The sequence below is a fragment of the Microtus pennsylvanicus genome, chromosome 4 (assembly GCF_037038515.1).
Source record: "Microtus pennsylvanicus isolate mMicPen1 chromosome 4, mMicPen1.hap1, whole genome shotgun sequence".
Classification (NCBI taxonomy): Eukaryota; Metazoa; Chordata; class Mammalia; order Rodentia; family Cricetidae; genus Microtus; species Microtus pennsylvanicus.
This window is the reverse complement of record NC_134582.1, coordinates 117,831,019-117,851,169: the sequence shown is the minus strand read 5'-3', so window position 1 is coordinate 117,851,169 and position 20,151 is coordinate 117,831,019.

Below are 20,151 nucleotides of genomic sequence, written 5' to 3'. Positions count from 1 at the left end.
GTCACTTCAGACTGGTCAATGACTTATTTTGGTCCTGACTCTTATGGACTCTTGGGCCTTCTGGAAGTCCAGTGACAGCACTTATCCTGAGTGAATAGTATAGATTTCTTGCTTGATAACATTAGTAGGATCCAGGGAAAAGACCAAAGGGACATTTATTTAAAAGAGCTGTGGAGGGAACAGAGTCAAATATAAACAGAGATCTGAGGTTTCTTCTTGTTAACAGCTAAGGGATTCTGCTATCCATCACTGGTCAGAAACCACACTTTCTTCCCCAGGGTCACAGGGGAAAACTTTCTGTACACCTACTTAGGACACCAGAGCCAAACACTGCGTTTCAGATCCCAGGTGATATGGTGTCATCATTTCCCAAAAGAGTGAAAAGTTTTTATATCTGAATAAAATAAAATCCTATTGTCATGGCAGGGGCATTGGCCATCACTTCCATAAGGAAAACATGAAACTCTCTAACACTACAGGGACTACAGAAATGTGTCCAATTCTGTTTTAATAGTAAATTCTTGTAAGTGTGATTTTTCACAAATAAAAATAGTTTGTAAAAATCCTGTCTAGTGAAATCACATAGTCTTAGTGCTTCATCTGCACCTCTCCCCAGAAATCTCTGCTTCAGGTATTTTTCAAGTTCCAACCCAAAGGTTTTCCATGATAAAATCGCCTTGCGTCTGAGTCAGAATGCCATGCAGACATTGGAGAGGGTATCAGTTTCAGTCACATGGCATTATTCTATTTAGCAATAAAGGTAAATGTATTCATCATAGAAATCAAAAGCATACCTTCAATTTTATAGTGAACAATAAACTGTTTGAGAACAGAAATAAGTCTGACCTAGTGATGACTTCAAACTTCAAGCAAAAGAATTTCTACACCTCCAGGAATGTAGCTTTTGTCAGTCACAGGCCCTTGATACAGTCATGCAAATGTTGTTTCAGGAATATTATACATATTAATAGTTAAATGAATCTCTGCAGAAGGTGAATCTCAAGGTTGAGAATGGGAAGTGGGGGAAGAAGAGAGGGTGTTTTATGTTTAACTGAAGATGAAATAAAATAATTTCAGCTGCAATAGGAAAAAATGAAACAAAGTATCAGGCAGAAGTGAAAATAAAATGATACAGAAGATTCCGCCGCTAGAAATAAAGTCAGAGATTTATCACGAACAGAGCACCATACACACATTCGACACAATGCATTGTAGGTGAACTTTAGATTGTAAGCAGGAACAAATATCCCTGCATGAAATAAAGAATCAGAATCAGAGTTAACAAGGCAGCACGCTAACAAGGGGAGAAAAATTATGTTCAATGCTTGAAGAGATAACAGGATTTGAAAAGAGAAACGTAAAGAGAAAGTGAATGAGGCGGGAAGGAGCTGTATAAAATTTTATCTGGAATAGTTAAAAGGCAACTTTTGTATGTGTGCAAGGCAAAACTAGTGGACTGTTAGGATGAAAAGTTATAAATAATGACAAGGGTTTAGTTTAAACTTTCAAAAGCCCATTCAACTATCAAACTATCTTTGGAGGTATGTATTTGAATCTGTACACTTGAGCAGAGACCAGAGATGAAGCAGATATGGAAGAGAAGAATAGATTGTGTTAAAGTAATTTTTCTAAAAATAAAAAGTGAGTTGTATAGGGTCAGTAAATTCTAGGACAAAAACAGTTTTAGTAAGACATCAATTGAAAAGTTTTTGTTTTTTTTTTTTTAAAAAAAAAGCCTTTGCCTAGAAGGGTGTGGATGGGGAGCCAACACCTGTATCCCATGGCATAGTTCAGGCGTGGTTTCACATTTTCAGACACAGAGCAAAGCCCTTTTGTGCCATGGTGTCCCTACTGTTTGCCAGGTTTGGATTTACCTCATATCCACACCTCTGTCTACTACATAGATGTCCCATGTCTTTTTGAAAGTGACTTCTTGATATTGCTCTGGAATTGTGACTTTAGTATGGCCCAGAATTCACTTCGGTCCTAAGCTTCCTCCCCAGTGGCCCCTGTTGTATATGATGGGGGTGGATTGAGCTAACGTTTGGGCTGATTACAGAGGAAATGGTAACATCAGGGCTCCTTTACTTGCTGGTCACTTCTAGGAACTGATTGTAGTACAAAGTGGTATTAACCTTCTGAAATATCTAGTTATCTAGTTAGATTTATCTTATCTAGTGAGTGACTAAGAGAAGCCCTTCAGAACACTTCACCTGTGTACTTGAACGACCCCCTTCCTTTCCCACATCCCTTTCAGGACCATAAAGTTCATAATCAACGGGCTCTTCACTGAGAGATATTCATATGCCTTTTTAAAGCAAGTTCTACAGCTAGCCAGCCTGTTAACAAGTGGTCCACAGGGTGTTGCATTTTGTTTATCGTTAAATAAAATTTTGTTCTGTGTTTATAAGTTTGGGGTTCCTTTTGTGCCTAAGGCACTGATTAGATATCATATCAGAATGCAAGCAAGTCTTCATTGTGAACAAAATCACTGCCCAAATTAAAAAAGGACAGGGAGAAAGGAATTTGCTTTTTGGCAGTTGAATTTCCCACTGGCAGCTGAGTTCACTTACCCTGTTGCTGCCACTGATGATTCTGTCACTGATATTTAAACCAACTTTTCTGGGCTTTTGATATGGACTGAAGACCAGTAGCTGGGTAGTATCCCTCTAGGCCTTTAGAAGCACACAGAGACAGCTGACACTTTCTGCCTCATAGAGGGAGAGGCTACTGTGTTGTGGGCCTCTCTGGTGTGATATAGGTATCGTTGGAATAGTTTAACCATGTTGCACTAATGTGTTCAGTAAATTCTTTTTAAACACTCCCAGTGCCGGAATCACCCCCTACCCAACCCTCCTACACATATCCATTCTACCATAACTGTTCCTCTAAAGAGCCCTGGCTAACAGAATTAATATTGTCTTGTCTTGGTCTTTTTTTTTTTTTTTAGTTTTACCTTAGTTTAAAACTTACTCTTCTATGTGAACCAACTCCCCCACATGCCCTAGCAGATGTTTTACAAATTCATGCACAACTCTTGATCAACTGAACGTAATTCACCTCTAAGTTGAAAATTTTCTTCCATCACTGAATCAACTGTCCAGAAACTCTTGACCCAACCACACTGGTCAATAGGGCTTCATATTTTATTGACACTGGGTAATGGAATCGCAAATTTCATGGCTTTGAGCTTCATAGTAATACTGTTCACTGTATTTTTGTTCGCTGTCATATGTATCCAAAAATGCAGTGGTCCCATATTTGCATAATATTCCCATGCATTTTAGATTTACACTTTACATGTTGGGAAATCCTCCTCTTTCATTTTAAGCACCTTCTTCTAAGTAGCATGCTTGTAAGGCTTATCTGTGCTACAGATTCACATTGGAATTTCAATTATTTTTAACATTATATGAAGATATTTTTTTAGATCCAGCAATATAAATAATGATGTAATTTAGGTTCATTAAACAAATTGCTTAAATGTGTGCATTAGCTGGCTGAAATTTAGGTTGTGTGTGTTTAGAGGTGTTAATTCTGTTGACATATACAGTTTTGTGAAGACATTTGTCAGAGTTCATTTTTGTCAACTTGACACAAACCTAGCCATACCTGGGAAGAGAAGATCTCAACTGAGGAATTCCCTCTGTCAGACTGACCTACAGGCAAATTTGTGGAGCATTTCCTGATTAATGGTTGATACGGGAGGACCAAACCCACTGGGAAAGTGGGCATTAAGGAAAGTGTATTAAGAGTATTACGGAAGGTAGCTGAGCAGGCCAGAGTGAACAAGCCAGTAGGCAGCATTCCTCTGTGGTCTCTGTTTCGGTACCTGCCTCTAGGTGTCCGCTTCAGGATCTTGCCTGGTTTCTCTCCGTGATGAACTGTCATCTGTAAATTGAAATGAACTCTTTCATCCCGAAGATGCTTTTGGTGATGGTGTTTATCACAGTAAAAAAGAATCAGACTAGAACAGAGTTATCTCTAAATCTTAATGCTCTCCCTGGTTTATACTGTGTTTACCATGTTGTGGGACAAAGTTATAAAAACTTTGCTCTGTCTTTTGACATTAGAAATAATTAACCTCCCACTTGCTACTGTTTAGAAACTATTTCTATCTCTAGGGACCCTCAGCATCCATACATGTTTAGGATCAGTTTGTTGAATTCTCCAGTTATATATCTGGGTCATTGACAGGACGTTATCCAATCTGGAGGTTAATTTCCATCTTAGCTAGACTGTCCCATTTTCATGAGCATGAAATGGTTTTCCATGTATTGAGATCACTGACTTAGTTCAACAAGATATTAACATTTCCATAGTATAAATTTTGGTTTTCTTCTGTTAGTTATATTTAATGTATGCCTCTGTGGAATTTTTGTTATTGTTGATTTTGTTTTTGGATTGTTCATAACTAGCTCTGAGAAATAAAATTGATTTTGTGTGTTTATTTTGTAACCTAAAGTCACTTGTTTTAATCAATTGAATTATTCATTCTCTACTATATTCTGTATACTAGATTTTATATGATATACACAGATACTTTTAATATTTTCATTTTAATCTGAATGCCATTCGGTTTCTTTTCTTCCCCCTCTGACCTATGTTGTTTTCCAGTTTAATGTTACAAAGTGATATTACAAATATAACAATGGAGAGCAGGGACAAGGGAGGAGACAAGGGAGGAACATAAACAGGGTAGGGAATGTATGTAATTTTAATTTAATATTTTAAAATTTATCATTTTATTTTTTTAAAACAATATTTTCTCTTCTTTATACCAATCCCAGTTCCCACTTTGTCCTCTCCTCCTGCTTTCCCCACCTTTACCCCCCACTCCACAACCCCATCCACTCCTCAGAGAGGATAAAACTTCTTTTGGGGAGTCAATAAAGTCTAACACATCACTTTGAGGCAGGGTCAAGGCCCTCCCCCTTATCTAGGCTTAGCAAGGTAGATATCTCTCCATAGAGAATGGAGTCCAAAAAAGCCAGTTCAAGCACTAGGGATAAATCCTGGTCCCGCAGCCAGTGACCCCACAGACTGCCTCAGCCATACAGCTGTAATCAGATTGATGACTACCTTAATTATCATCATAGAGCTTCCATCCAGCAACTGATGGAAGCAAATGCAGAGATTCACGGCTAAGTACTGGGCCGACCTCCCAAAGTCCAGTTGAAGAAAGGAAGAAGCAAAGGGGTCCAGACATGATGGGTATACCCATGGAAACTGACCTGAGCTCATGGGAGCTCACTGACTTTGGACTGACAGCAGGGCAACCAGCAGAGGACCAAACTAGGCCTTCTGAGTGTGGGTGACATAAAAATTTTAAACATTAAAAGAACTAACAACTGTGGGTAGTTTTTCTTGCTTTCTATTTGAGGTATTTTATCCTTGATTCTGGGGCCAACTTTAAGTATTTTAAAGGAAAATTTTACTACAGTAACTTTGTTCTAACTCTTGTTTTGTTGACTACTTTAATGAGTGGTGTTGAATTCTATTAAAGCCTTTTAATGTCTAGTGAAGCGATCCTGTTGTGATTATCCTTTATACTGTTGTTATGGTATATTACATTAATTGATTTTTAGGATGCTAATCCAATCCTTCCCCTCTAGGATAAATCCCTCTTGATCATGTTATATATTTATCCCATGATTAATTGGCTGGCAACGATTTTTAGTGTGTAGTCATACCAAGTTTTTCATGAATCCTCATGGGTATTGTTATTAACATAACATGCTGCAGAGAGTGAATTAGGAGTGAATATTTGTTAGTAATTCTTCATTATCTATTAACGATTACAAGTGAAAACAATTGCTCTTTATTTAACTGCTTGGGAAGTTTTTTAATTACTAATTAAAGTCTCTTTAGTAGGTCAAAAGTCAACTGAGCTTTCTAAACTCCTCTTGACTTAGTCTCAGAAGCTTTTATTTATAGTTCTGGAAACATGGCCTTTTCACCTAATGTATTTAGCTCATTGCCCTAAGATCTTTATTTCTGTAAGATGATTTTTGTTAAAGTTCCCTTCTTCACTCCTGAATTTAGAAGCAATCCTCTCCTTTTGGGGATTGATCAGCGTAACTGAAAGATCTGCCAATTCGTTGCTCTTTAAAAATAAACACCTTCTGGTAGCCTTGGTTCTTCTCCATGGATTTTCTGTTTAGGGTTTCACTAGTTTCCCTTCTAACATTTATCATTTTCTTCTTCCTGCTGGCTTTCCTTTTAGTTTGATTTTCACTGTTGCATGTTTTAAAGTATAAAATTAGCTTACCATCTCAGGTTCTTTCTTTTTTCCTCCTGACTACAGACTTTTCAGCTGTTAGCATCTCTTTAAACATTGTGGACTTCACTGACTTCTAGGCAGAAACTTCACTATGCTATACAGAGGAAAAAGGCATCTAGTCTTTTCTAAGCAGTTGTTTAGATTTGGTTAATGAGCTCTTTGTTTTTCCTGGAGAATCTGCAGTGTGTCTTGAGGTTTATAAGTATTTGGCTGTTATTTGATTGAATTATTCTATAGTTGTTCTATAGAACCCATCAGTTTTGTTTCATAATCAATTATTTAATATTATTAATAAGTTATTGATTGGGAGATATACTGACTAAATAGAACCAGAATATACAAATATAGAGAAACACAACACATAAGAAACTGAAGCATCAACTTTTAAAAAACTGTGTACAATAAAGGTATAAAATAAGTATTCAGAAATGTCATTTATTGTGAGACATGTTTGCATCAAGGAAGATCTGAAGAAAAATAAGAATTAAGTTTTGGTCATGAAATAAGAAAGAGAAGAGAAATGAACCATTAAATAAGACTTTAAAGCTGCATGCCTTGTATAAATCAAACTTGAAAGTTACAGACTAAGACCTAAAAAATTATGATAAAAATGAAATATAAAAATAATAAAGAAAAAGTAAGTTGCTAATTTTAAAATAACAGTGAATGCTTAATGCAATGGTTTAATGAATCTACGCATGCACTAGTCACCTTTGTTTCAGGGTCCCAGACTCCTGTTCTTATCTTCATCGGCATGCATTCATTTACATCAATTTGAATAATACTCAATCTATTGCTTGGGACTTATAAGGCAAAATATCACATTCCTGACCTCCCAAGCTACCTGATTTCAAATAAGGTTATTACTAATCCTGTTTGGAACCTAAGTAAATGTCCACAAATTTTCTCATAGATATTTAAATTCACTGGTATTAATTCTTTTGAGCAATTATGTAGACTGGACCCTGGAAATCATAAGTAGTGGAAGTAAAAAACAAATTATTAGTAAGTTTTGTGATTGAGCTTAGGCTGTCCCTCTCTTGTCCGGTTCCCTGAGATGTTCAGCTTTCTTGAGGAGTGATCCCTGACCTTTACCCTCTACTGTAAGGCTTCAGAGACATTGTCCAGACACCCTGTGTAAGATTTATTTATTTAAGAGTCATAAAACTCATAAGATCCCAAGCTCTCCTTTTCAACTGCATGCCCTGATTTACATAACAAGTTCCTTCCGAAATGTTTCTGTTTGTCTCCTAACACAGCATGCCCCATATGGAGGCCTAATGAACAAATTTAATGAGCCTGCCCCGATCCATTTGTAAAGGATAAATTGGTTTGTAACTTACAGAATCGTTCTGAACACTTATTTGCAAATTTAAATATACATGGGTCCCTGTTGCAAACAGTTCCTAACCATTCTGGACAGATTGGACATCTTTGAAACCAAACGAAAAGTTTTAAGATTTTTGTTTGATCTTTTAAAAATCAACTATGTTTTTTTCTTTGAGAAAATCATACATATAGACAATATGTTATGACCATGTATGTCCCCATTGTCTTCTGACCAATCCCCTCAATACATCTCTCTTCTAACTTCATACATGTATTTTTTTTAATTCCCCATGTATCCTATTACTGCTGCCCATTTGAGCATGGGTGTGGGGCCATCCACTTGTAGAGCTTACCACAACCTCAAAGAAGAATTATATTCTCCCTGCCACTTGTCATCTGCTGCCAATCGTTTCTCTGCAAGGGCTGAGACTACCAGAACCTGTACTGAGCCATGCTGGGATTTCAACTGGGTTGATTTCTTAAAGGTAAAGATGAAAATGCAATTCTGAAGTTACTATGTTTATTATATATAATGCACATATAGTTCATACTGCTTCTTACAGTGTACAAAATGAAGCTTTCAATCTGTGAAATCAAATGTGTGTGCACAGTCATATTTGAAAAACTATGCCATGAAAACCGGGATACTGAGACAGTGCTATGTTTAGTGAGTGTATGAACACAAAGTTTCCATTTTTAAAAAAAGAGGAATATATTTTGGCTCAGAGTTTAACAGTACAGCCCATCTGTCAGGAAATTATGGCAGGAGGTCACACAGTGTCCAGTCACTCAAACAAGAAAAGATCAATGCTGATTTACCCTTTCCCCATTTGCTAGAAAATTCACTTGGCCTGTCCTAAATCTCTGAGCAGCACCGCAGGGAAGAGCAATCTTATGCAGGCACTTCTGCTATGAAAGTGTCAAGGAAAAAACACCAAGCTCATACAAAACTAGACAAAGTTGATCAGTCTATTTCTTTAGGGTTGAGTCATTGAAGAAATTATCTGGTTGCTTTATTCTGGATCTAGGTTGCTTAAAATGGATTTTCTACATTGGTTTCTAGGACCATTCTAAATCCATCAAGATTTTAAATATAATTGAGGATTTACATTTTTAAAAGTTTAATAAATTTCTAACTTTTAAATACACAGTCAACTTAGAAATTAGTCAACTTAGAACTGCATGTAGAATTCTAAGAGTTATGACCAGTTTCATCCTATCTCTTTGCCTCTCTTCATCTTTCTCCTTTTTCTTCCCCTGCCCTCCACTCCCTTCTTATTTTCTCTTTGTGCATAACACTTTAAGTATATATATATATATGTGTGTGTGTGTGTGTGTGTACATATATACATGTATCACATATATGTGTATATATATGCACATATCACATAAAGATACATATATAAAACATGCTTTGCATTACATATAGTATATATATATATAAACTGATTTTATGCATCAACCTGACTTAACCATGAGATGGTCGGGTATTTGGCTAAATACAATTTTGAGGTTTCCTGTGAGTACGTTACTTATGTGTGTGTGTTTAGATATTTATTTCTATATCATAAAACTATCATGGATACATGTATTTCACTTGCATGCACACATAAAATAGATGTTCTAGGGTGACGTAGGACAAGGCACCCTTTCTTTATGAGTTTGAGAAGTTTATGACTGCTTATAAACCTCACTAGAAACGTGGGATAACTAAATAAGACACCAAAAAAGAGTGTCTCCCAAATTTAAAAAAATAAAAATGTGCCACAAGCTGTGCTTGGCAGTTTAGGCTCTGTACTTACACAGTAAACACAGCTTGGAAATTAAGTCTCCTATTTTTTTGCCTTAAAAATAAATCAGCGTCTCCAACAGTTGATGCTGCAGCATCCTCTTTTCACTGGTCTTGTCAACCCTGATCCGCATCCTGTCTCTGCACTGTGTTGCTAGGCAATCCTTGGCATGGTTGGATTTGACTAGACATATGGATGGGCACACGTGCTTGCATTCCTGCGAAACAGCCAAGACACTTCACCCACATTTGCTCCCAGAGCACATATGAGGCAAACAAGATCCCTTCATTCCCCTTCACACCAATGACTGAAATGTTCAAGGAAGTTGTCATTTAAAATTTTACTATATGGGGGTGTGGAAAATTAATATAAAAAGTTAAGTTTCATTATAAATTGAAATGTTGCTATGATATTTGCTCCATCATAGCTCAACAGTTTAAAAAAACATTTTTAAAACTTCATACATTTTTCTATTGCCATTCATTTATTTTAATCATATTTCACAGTAATGAGATTTTTTAGAGGAAATGATATACTGTTTCTCTTTTCTGGGTATAAGAATATTTGCTAATGATGTATGAACATGTAGTGCTAAATACAGGAAGTGCAATGAGAGAAGACAGCCTTTGGCTTCTAAGAGCACACATGTAAACTTTCTGAATGCTCATTGTTATTTCATGAATCATGGCTCCATTTTGGGTTTCCTAAGATGATGCTATACTACATACTCACAGTAGAAAAAGACAAGATCTCCTGAGTAAATTGGGAGCATAGGGACCTTGGGAGAGGGTTGAAGAGGAAGGGAGAGGCAGGGAGGGGAGCAGAGAAAAATGTACAGCTCAATAAAAATCAATAAAATAAAATTTAAAAAGAAATGTAAAATAAATAAAAGAAAAATATAAACAAGCAATATAAACAAATATAAGGAAAAATACTTTAAAAAAAATCTCAACCTGTACATATGTGTAAGACAGCAGCCACTGATGGACAAGTGTGTCTACACACACTTACACACTGACATAACTGAATTCATATTGTACTCAACATTACCTCAGATCCACTTCTTACTTTATTGCACTGTCTTTCCACTACAAACCCTCTCATAACTGGCACACAATTATATGTGCATATTGAAAACTTTCCTTGGTCGTGAAAGATAAATAGACACACAAGTGTGTGGATGGAGACTGCTTGTTCATTTTCTGGCTTCTCAGACCAAATAATCACACAGAAACTATATTAATTAAAACAGTTTGACCTATTAGCTCAAGTTTCTTAGTGGCTAGTTCTTATATCTTAAAATAACCCATTTCTATTATTCTGTGTATCGCCATGAGGCTGTGGCTTATGGGGTAAGGTTCCCACTACCATCTCCTTCAGCAGCAACATGGCGTCTCATTGACTCCACCTGCTTTCTCTCTATATCTCTGTTCTGATTTCCCACCTGGCTTTACTCTGCAAAGCCATTGCCCCAAGCATCTATCTATTAATCAACCAATAAAAGCAACACATATACAGAACAATATCCCGCATCACAAGTGGAATAGAGAAAAATAGCTGAATGACATTACTTTCCCAAACTTCTTGTATTTTCTCCACATAGTATTGTACAAAGTAAACTTTTTCATTGCAAAGAGTGAGTATAACACACAATGTTGTTGTTTTCATGATGTCAAGCTTTGGCTTTAGAGGTATCCATTTCATTTGTCAAAATGTATTTTATATATTTAGTAGAAATATTCTCTTAGTATCTATCATACCTGAATTGAAATGAAGAAAACAAAGGGAAACTTTTAATCATGAAATAATATACCATATTTTTTTCCATCACCACCATGAATCCCTATACTAGGTTTAATGAGTGGGTCCACCATAAAAGACTGAGTGTAGAAAATACCACTGAGATGGCACAGAACTTCAGAGATGGCAGGCCAGGCAAGCAGCTCTGCTTTCCAAAACCAAAGTTGAGAGCAGGTGCTGGGCAACTTATTTTATAGCAATAAAGGAAATATCAGTGTTCCCAAGAATTCATTTCAGTTCTGCCTCAGGGTTTATGGGTAAGTGAATTCCATCACAGGTTTCTTCCTTCCTGTAACTCTCAAGTACTACTATAAATCAATTTGATAAACTAGGAAAGAAAGAGAGGGAGTGGACCAGAGCCAGAGACCTCTATGGGTCCAGGCGCACCCTAGTCTGGTACCTCCGAGGCAGTAGATTGGAGCCAGAGACTTTTGCGGGACCAACCCTAAGCCAGGGACCTCCACAGAAGCAGATCCAGACCAGAGACATTTATAGAAACAAGACTGAGCCATCGACCTAGGCCAGAGCAGGCCTGAGACAATGAACTTATCAGGAGCAGAGCAAACCCAGGGAGCACCAAGTGATTTCCAGGAACACAGAGTGACCAATGGGATGACTGTAACCATGGCACTAACTGCACCATGAGGAAGAAGAAGAAGAAGAAGAAGAAGAAGAAGAAGAAGAAGAAGAAGAAGAAGAAGAAGAAGAAGAAGAAGAGGAGGAGGAGGAGGAGGAGGAGGAGGAGGAGGAGGAGGAGGAGGAGGAGGAGGAGGAGGAGGAGGAGACTGGAACAAAAAAAAGTCCCCTCGCCACATAATAATCAAAACCCTAAACATACAAAATAAAGAAAAGAAGATATGAAGAGCTGCAAAGGAAAAAGGCTAAGTAACATATAAAGGCAGACCTATCAGAATTAGACCTGGCTTCTTAATGGAGACAATGAAAGCCAGAAGGTCTTGGTCAAGCATTATGCAGACATTAAGAGATCATACATACCAGCAGCCCAGATTACTATACTCAGCTTAACTTTCAATCACCATAAAAGGACAAAACAAGGCATTCCATGACAAATCCAGACTTAACCAATACCTAGCAACAAACCCAGCCCTACACAAAATACTAGAAGAAAAATTTCAACCTAAGGAAGTTGACTACATCAACAAAAATACAGACAATTGATAGTCTTACAGCAGCAAATCCAAAGAAGGAGAAAACACACAAATTAGCATCACCAACAACAAAAACTAAAATAACAGGGGCTAGAAATCACAGGTCACTGATATTTCTTAATATAAAGGGACTCAACTCACCTATAAAATGGCACAAGCTACCAAATTGAATATGAAAACAGAACCCATCCTTTTGCTGCATACAAGAAACACACCTCAACCTTAGAGTAAAGAGATGAGAAATTTTTTTCCAATCAAATAGACCTAAGGAACAAGCTGGTATAGCTATCCTAATATCTAACAAAATGGACTTCAAATTAAAATCAATCAAAAAGGCAAATAGGATATTTCATATTTGTCACAGAAACATCCTTCAAAAGGAAATCTGAATAATGAACTTCTATGCCACAAACGCAAGAGCACCCTCATATATAAAAGAAACACTTCTAAAGCTTAAATCATGCAGTTTGTCATAGCCAGAATCTGGAAACACCCTAAATGCCCCTTGACCAAAGAACAGATAAGAAAAGTTTGGTATATTTACACCATGGAGTACTACACAGCAGAAAAAAATAAAGATATCTTGAACTTTGCAGGCAAATGGATAGATCTATAAAACATCATACTTAGTGAGGTAACCCAGACCCAGAAAGGTAATTATCATATGTACTCACTCCTAAGTGGTTTTTAAATATAAAGCAAACCAGGCTACAAAATCACAATCCCAGAGATCCTAGACAACAGTGACGACCTTAAGAGAGACATATGTGGATCTAATCTACATGGGGAGTAGAAAAAGACAAGATCTCCTGAGTAAATTGGGAGCATGGGGACCATGGGAGATGGTTAAAGGGGAGGGGAGAGGAAGGTAGGGAAGCAGAGAAAAATGTATAGTTCAATAAAATCAATTTTAAAAAGTACAGAGTAAGCATGTCTGAGAAGAGCTAGGGTCATGCAGAGGACAAATTGATCAAAAAGGAGATTGTAATTTGGAAACAGTTATATTTTTTTTCTCTTGGGTTTGTGGTTTCCAACAAAGAAGTGTGCAACAAACATAGAAAGAATTTATGGGACATTTCCCACATCATATTTTATGTAAATCATAATCATCCCATATGTTGTTTAGCTTGTTTGTGAAGTATAAGAGTAACTATTTAGGAAAATGCATGTCTCGTGGGATTTGAAAGGCTTATGTTTTTAAAGAGAGGCCCATATGTTGCCACGAGGAGATACATTTTTCCAAGATATAGATATCCCCTGCAAGCAATGTGTCGCTTCAGAAATTAACTTCTCCTAGCCAACATGTCTTTAACATTATATTAAAAGGCAAGTTATTTCGCATTTCACAATGAGATAAAGAATGATCAAAATCTTTCCCACATATTGTACATAGAAATGAATTCCACTTGGAATTTTGCTCATGGATTAGTCCTTCAAAGATGATGTATTCCTATCATGATATTGCTCCTATGAAAGTGTTTCTCCTTTGGATAACAAAGTATATACTGAGGAGCTGGAGAGATTGCTCAGTGGTCAATAGCACTATTCTTGCAGAGAACCTAGATTCAGTTCCCAGCACTCGTATCAAGCAATTCGAAACTACCTATAATTCCAGTTTCAGGGAATGTGATGCCTTCTTGTGGCTTCTGTGCATTCAAGGCATGCATGTGATACACATATACATTTATGCCTACTAACACATAAAAATAAAATAATCAAACAAATCATTAAAAAAGGCAGCTATTGATGAAGGCATTCAGAGGACACTTCAGCAACCTGAGACACAAGCCTTTAGGAACAGTTACCTTAGGTTTAAGCACAGTGATGGTTAATGTGTTTCCATGTACAGGAACTTGAGCCAGCTTTTTCTTGCAGAGGCTCAAGGAGTCCTCTCCTACTAACTTGCCTTCTGCATATTAGGCATTAAACAGAAAGCCGCTGCCTTCTTCCGGCACATTAACACTGTTTGTAAAGAAAGCACTATTTCTCTAAACCAGCTGCTTTATGTTGCAATTTCCTGTTTCTTCCCTAGCCCAGCATTCCCTCTGTCAGCATCTGCCCCCCATGGTCACTCCACAGCGCATTAGCACTGAAAGAGAGCTGCAAGATTCAATAGGATTGAATGGTTGACATGGGAGCTCTCAATCACCATCCTGGAAACAGTAGCATTATCCGTCGTTGCCAAAACCTGGAAGAAACCTAAACTCCTCAACTGAAGAATGGATAAAGAAAATGTGGTAAATTTACACAATGGCATACTACACAGTGGAAAAAAATAATGACATCTTGAAATTTGCAGGCAAATTCATGGATCTAGAAAACATCATATTGAGTGAGGTAACCCAGACCCAGAAAGACAATTATCACATGTACTCACTTGTAAGTGGCTTTTAAACATCAAGCAAAGAAAACCAGCCCACAAATCACAATCCCAGAGAACCTAGACAACCATGAGAACCTTAAGAGAGTCTTACATGGATCTAATCTTCATGGGAAATAGAAAAAGACAAGATCTCTTGAATAAATTGGGAGCATGGGGACCTTGGGGGAGGGTTAAAGAGGAGGGGAGAGGAAGGGAGGACAGCAGAGAAAAATGTGTAGCTCAATAAAAACAATGAAAAGGGACATAAGAAGAAAATAATAAATATTTCCTCGTTTTAGGTTGTTTATGTTCGACGTGCAACAAGAAAACAGTCTCTTACTCCTATAGTTGTTGCATAACCTCTGCCTTTTGTCTCCTTTGTGTACACACTAAGTACATCCAGTTCATCTTCTCATGAGGACACAGGCTTTTCCTTTTCTTATTTTTTATTTTTTTTTATTTTTCCATTCAAAAATTTAAACTTCCTCCCCTCCTCCAATTCCCCTCCCGCTCCCCTACTCACCCTCCTCCCTACCCCTCCCTCCTTAAGAGGGGGCAGGGAACCCTTCCCTGTGGGAAGTCCAAGGTCCTTCCCCCTACATCCATGCCTAGGAAGCTGTGCGTCCAAATAGACTAGGGTCCCAAAAAGCCAGTACATGCAGTAGAAACAAGTCCCAGTGCCTTTATCAATGGCTTCTCAATCAGCCCCCATTGTCAGCCTCATTCAGAGAGTCCGGTTTGATCACATGCTCGTTCAGTCCCGGTCCAGCTGGCTTTGGTGAGCTCTCATTAAACAGGCACTCTGCCTTAGAGGGTGGACCAACCCCTCTCAGTCCTGACTTCCTTGCTCATCTTCTCCTTCCTGTTGCTCTTCAACTGGACCTTGGGAGCTCAGTTCGTTGCTCTGATGAGGGTCTCTGTCTCTATCTCCATTTGTTGCCGTCAAAGATTCTGTATCATCAGTGTGATGGTGGGGCAAGGACAGTTCAGGCACGCTCTCCTCTGCTACCCAAGGACCTAGCTGGGGACATCACTGTGGACACCTGGCATCCCCTCTAGAGCCCAGTCTCTTGCCAACCCTAAAATGGCTCCCTTAATGTAGATATCTTTTTCCCCGCTCCTATAGCCGCCCTTCCTCCATCTCCACCCTCCCACTCCCCCAAGCTTTCTCCATTCTTTCCCTTCTCCCTTCTTTCTCCCCCTCTCCCCTTCCCCCAACCCCACCGCACTCCCAACCTTTCAGGCTTTTCCTTTGACACCACAAAGATCACCAGTGTTCAGGCTCTTAGCTTGATCAGCCCTAAATCAAGACATATTTTTACAAATATGATTTATCTCACCTAAAATGAGATAAAATTGCACCTAGTATGCACTAGATCCTGGCCAATCCTTAGCACTTCAAAAAGACAGAGAGAGATAAAGACAGAAAGAGGGGGAGGGAGAGAGGGAGAGAGAAATTTTGCAACCCACTCTGAAGCCCCAAATCTAAAATGCTGTCTTCACCTCACATAATTTTGCAAGTTGAGTATGTTAAATAGATTCCATACTTTTAGTTTAAAAGTGCAATATGATTGTCGGTGTTAGGATGGCATCTACAATAGTTAAAAATAATGACAAATAAAAAAATCATTCTTTCAGGTTTTCTGCACTCAAAATTCAAAACAACTAATTTGAGTGTTTGTGTGACTTTTTTTTTTTTTGAGTTTGAGTTGCTGAGGTATCACATTGAAGCAGCCTGAGACATTCATCTTGATCTTTTTATTCCCTCAGGTGCCATTTCCAAATAAATATATGCACTCCATAAAACCAGTGTCATAAATATAGACAGCTGACTCATAATGCTAACAGGATTTCAATCTCTTTTGCAAAGAATGTGCAAAGCCATTCAGCTCCCACCCAAGTGGGGAAAAAAATCTCTAAAACTTGTATTTTTAGCCTGCATTTTATTTTATTATATAAGAATGCTGAGAAACAGAACAAGCTCATATCTACATAGAAAATACACCCCCAAGACACAGTACTGACTTTTATTACCAGTGTGCATTACAGCTGTGGGAACATTCCTCAAAGAGGTCTTAAAACACTAGTAGCTAGCTATCAGCCAATCAAAAATTATTACAAGTATTTTGCCTGCACAGCCCTGAACTTGATATCCCGAGACAAATAATGAAGTGTGAGACAGATTTCTCGGGCAAAATTATGTAATGTACTGCAGTTGGCATACTGTACCCAAATTGGCAAGGAGAAACTTATAGAGGACTTCCTACCTATAAACAATATGTAACAAACTTCTGAGCACAATTCAAGAGAAGGGGAAATTGTGACTGTATGTGTGCATGGGAAGGAAGTATGTGGATATATGCAAATATTCAGATAAATTCACAATGATGATTATCTGAACTTGTCTTGGTTTCAAAACTGATTCTCAATATATATATAGCCTAAAATAGTCTGGACCTCACTGTGTGGCCCAGGCTAGTCTCACACTGAAAATCCTACCTCCTCAGACTTCAAATCCTGGAATTATAGAAGTATGACAGCACCTCAACTATATTTGTGTTTGTGTTGGTGTGTGTGTGTGTACATCAAACATCTCAAGAAATGGTACAACATGTTTGATATCCAGGAAACACATATAAGCTTCATTTTACTAGCAATGTGTTTAAGGCAAATTTAATTATTGCAGTTGAAAGAACTCTAAGAATAATGTACAGTGAGTTTATTTTCATATGCTGGGAAGATCTGGCAAGAACCCCAGCTAATACCCGAACTATGGGTGCCCTTGCCTTAGTATCAGTAGACAAATACTGCAGTAAATGAGATACGTCATTTACTCCATCCTGATTCAGTCATCTTTTTACTACCTGTTTTCTTCTTCATTCTTTATTTTCAGGTCTCTTTTAGCTGCCAACTTGACATAACTGAGCATTGTCTGAAGGAACCTGACTTGAAACATTGTTTCGATCACATTGGCTTGTGGACATAATTCTGAGGCATTGTCTCCCTTGATGATTGGCATGGGAGGCTTAGCCCACTGTGGGAGGCGCTATGAGCAGGCAAGTGGGTGCTGGCATACTGAAAACTAGCAGAAAGCAAGCCAGAGAGCAAGCCCGTAGGCATTGTTCTTTCACAGTCCTTGTCTCCAGGCTACTGTACTAACTTCCCTCAATGATGGTTTAACCTGTGAACTGAAAAACAAAAGCAAACGAACAGAAACCTAACCTTTCCTCCAACATTTATCACAGAAACAGAAAGCAAACTAAGGCAAAGCAGCATGATATGAACACACTAACATTTTATGTATGTCTTCACTTATGTTATTTTTTAAGACCGGTATTTTGTGTGTATGTGTACACTCTTAATTTTCATTTTGGGTACTTTTAAGTAGATGTAATTAAGAACACGGGTGTTTGTTTTTTACTATTTATTTACAATAGATTTGCCCACTAAATTCTCTCTCTCTCTCTCTCTCTCTCTCTCTCTCTCTCTCTCTCTCTCTCTCACACACACACACACACACACACACACACACACGCACGCACACAAAAACACAATTCTTCACAATTTGTGCCATTTTAGCAACCACACTCTCCTTTGCACTTCAAATTCCTTGGAAAGAGAGCATATAGCCGCACCCCTGCCCTGTACTCCCTCTCCTCTTACTGTCCTCACCTTTAGTTTTGTGATGCTGCCCGGCAAAGGTCACCAGACACCCATACAGACACTGAACGTGCGTTTCTACCAGTTTTCTTATATCCCTGGAATAGGCAGCTTCAAGTTGCTGAATTTTTTCCTCTTCTGGGATGTCACCTCTCTCAACTTCTCCAATGCTCACCCATTTTTCCCTGTATTGTTCACCTTCTGACCTTCCCTTTATCTCATGCATACTAAATGCAAGAAGGTTCTAAATGACATAGTTTCTTATATTTGAAAATCAAATAAATGCACCTTGGTTTGTCAGCAAGATCAAAAAAGCAGAAGCATGCCCAGTTGCTGATCAGACTTGAAAGAAACACGTGACAGATAAAGCCAGAAGCAGACTTCAGAAAGAGCTTTCTCCAAGGTCAGGTAGCACCTGTAAATGCCATTATGGCCCCCTCTTCGAGTGGGTATTGCTTTCTATCTAATAACACCCTAGAAGTGCTTGCTATTTCCACCCAGAAATTGGATACCCCGTTGCTAAACTGCCCTTAACTCGTAGCAGCACCTAATCCCTAATTAATCCTCACTTCCACTAATCCCTCCAAAGAGCAAGCAATTCAGGACTGATCCCTGCCTCCCCCAGGTCTGCATCTTATTTCTCTCTACAAAGAATTCTTCCACCTTGTTGTTAAGATGCATCTTCCACTCCTGTGCAGTGCTCTGTGGCTGCACCAGATCAAAACATATGACGACAGGCTAGTAGTCACATACAGGTATCTATGTTTCTCATACTCAAAACCCCTTATTGTAACTCTAAAATATATCCTTGGCCAACAGGATTGTTGAAAACATTCCATTTTGTTTAACATATGTGATTTATTCAATATATCTTAAGCCCTTTAAATTATATTTACTTTATATATGTAAGCATATAATGTATATATATCATGTGTTAGTGATATATGCACATATACTTGCATAAATGTGCCCCAACATATATGTATAATAATGTCCATAAAGATTATCATATTTTAAGCAATCATTTGATTTGATTTAAACAGGTCATATGTTACAGTTCTACCCATAAAGATAATAATTTATTTTTTATAGTTCAATGTCTGCAGCACTAAAAATTATCTCAGCTATATGGTCATCAAAATTATTGACTTCCCATAAAAATGAACTTTAGCAGTATCTCCCTCTTAAAAATGCTCATTAAAGCTAGTTTCCACTAAGAAACAGTAAGCAACTAATGAATAACAAGTGTAGTTATTAAATATTCTTGTTTATATTTGTTTGTGTCAGAAAATGATCCATGAATGAAACTGTGTGAGATTTCTGAGATTTTGTAAGAAAACCCCAAATAAACAAGAGTCTTGTAACCTCTGCTTTTCCATAACATGGATTTGGTTTTGGAATCTGTTTTCATCACCCTCCCAGGTGTACTAAATAGGAATGGATTTTGCTTTAGATTACCTGTTATTATTCAGAATGATGTTCCCATGCATAAATTTTCTTTGTGGTTGTACACAGCCTAAACTCATGTGACCTTTTACTTGTGACTGTATACAACTTTAATGCAAGTGAACTTTGTTCACATGACCCTTCTTAACCCCCAGAATGCCATGAAATATAAATTATCTGAAGCTTTGAATAAAGTTGGCAATTGCAAAAAAAAAAATGCTCATTGGCTTCTTTCTGTTAAACTAAGTATATTACGTAGTTTCAAACACAAACTTTAAAAACTATACAACATTAAAATTACATTAATCCTAC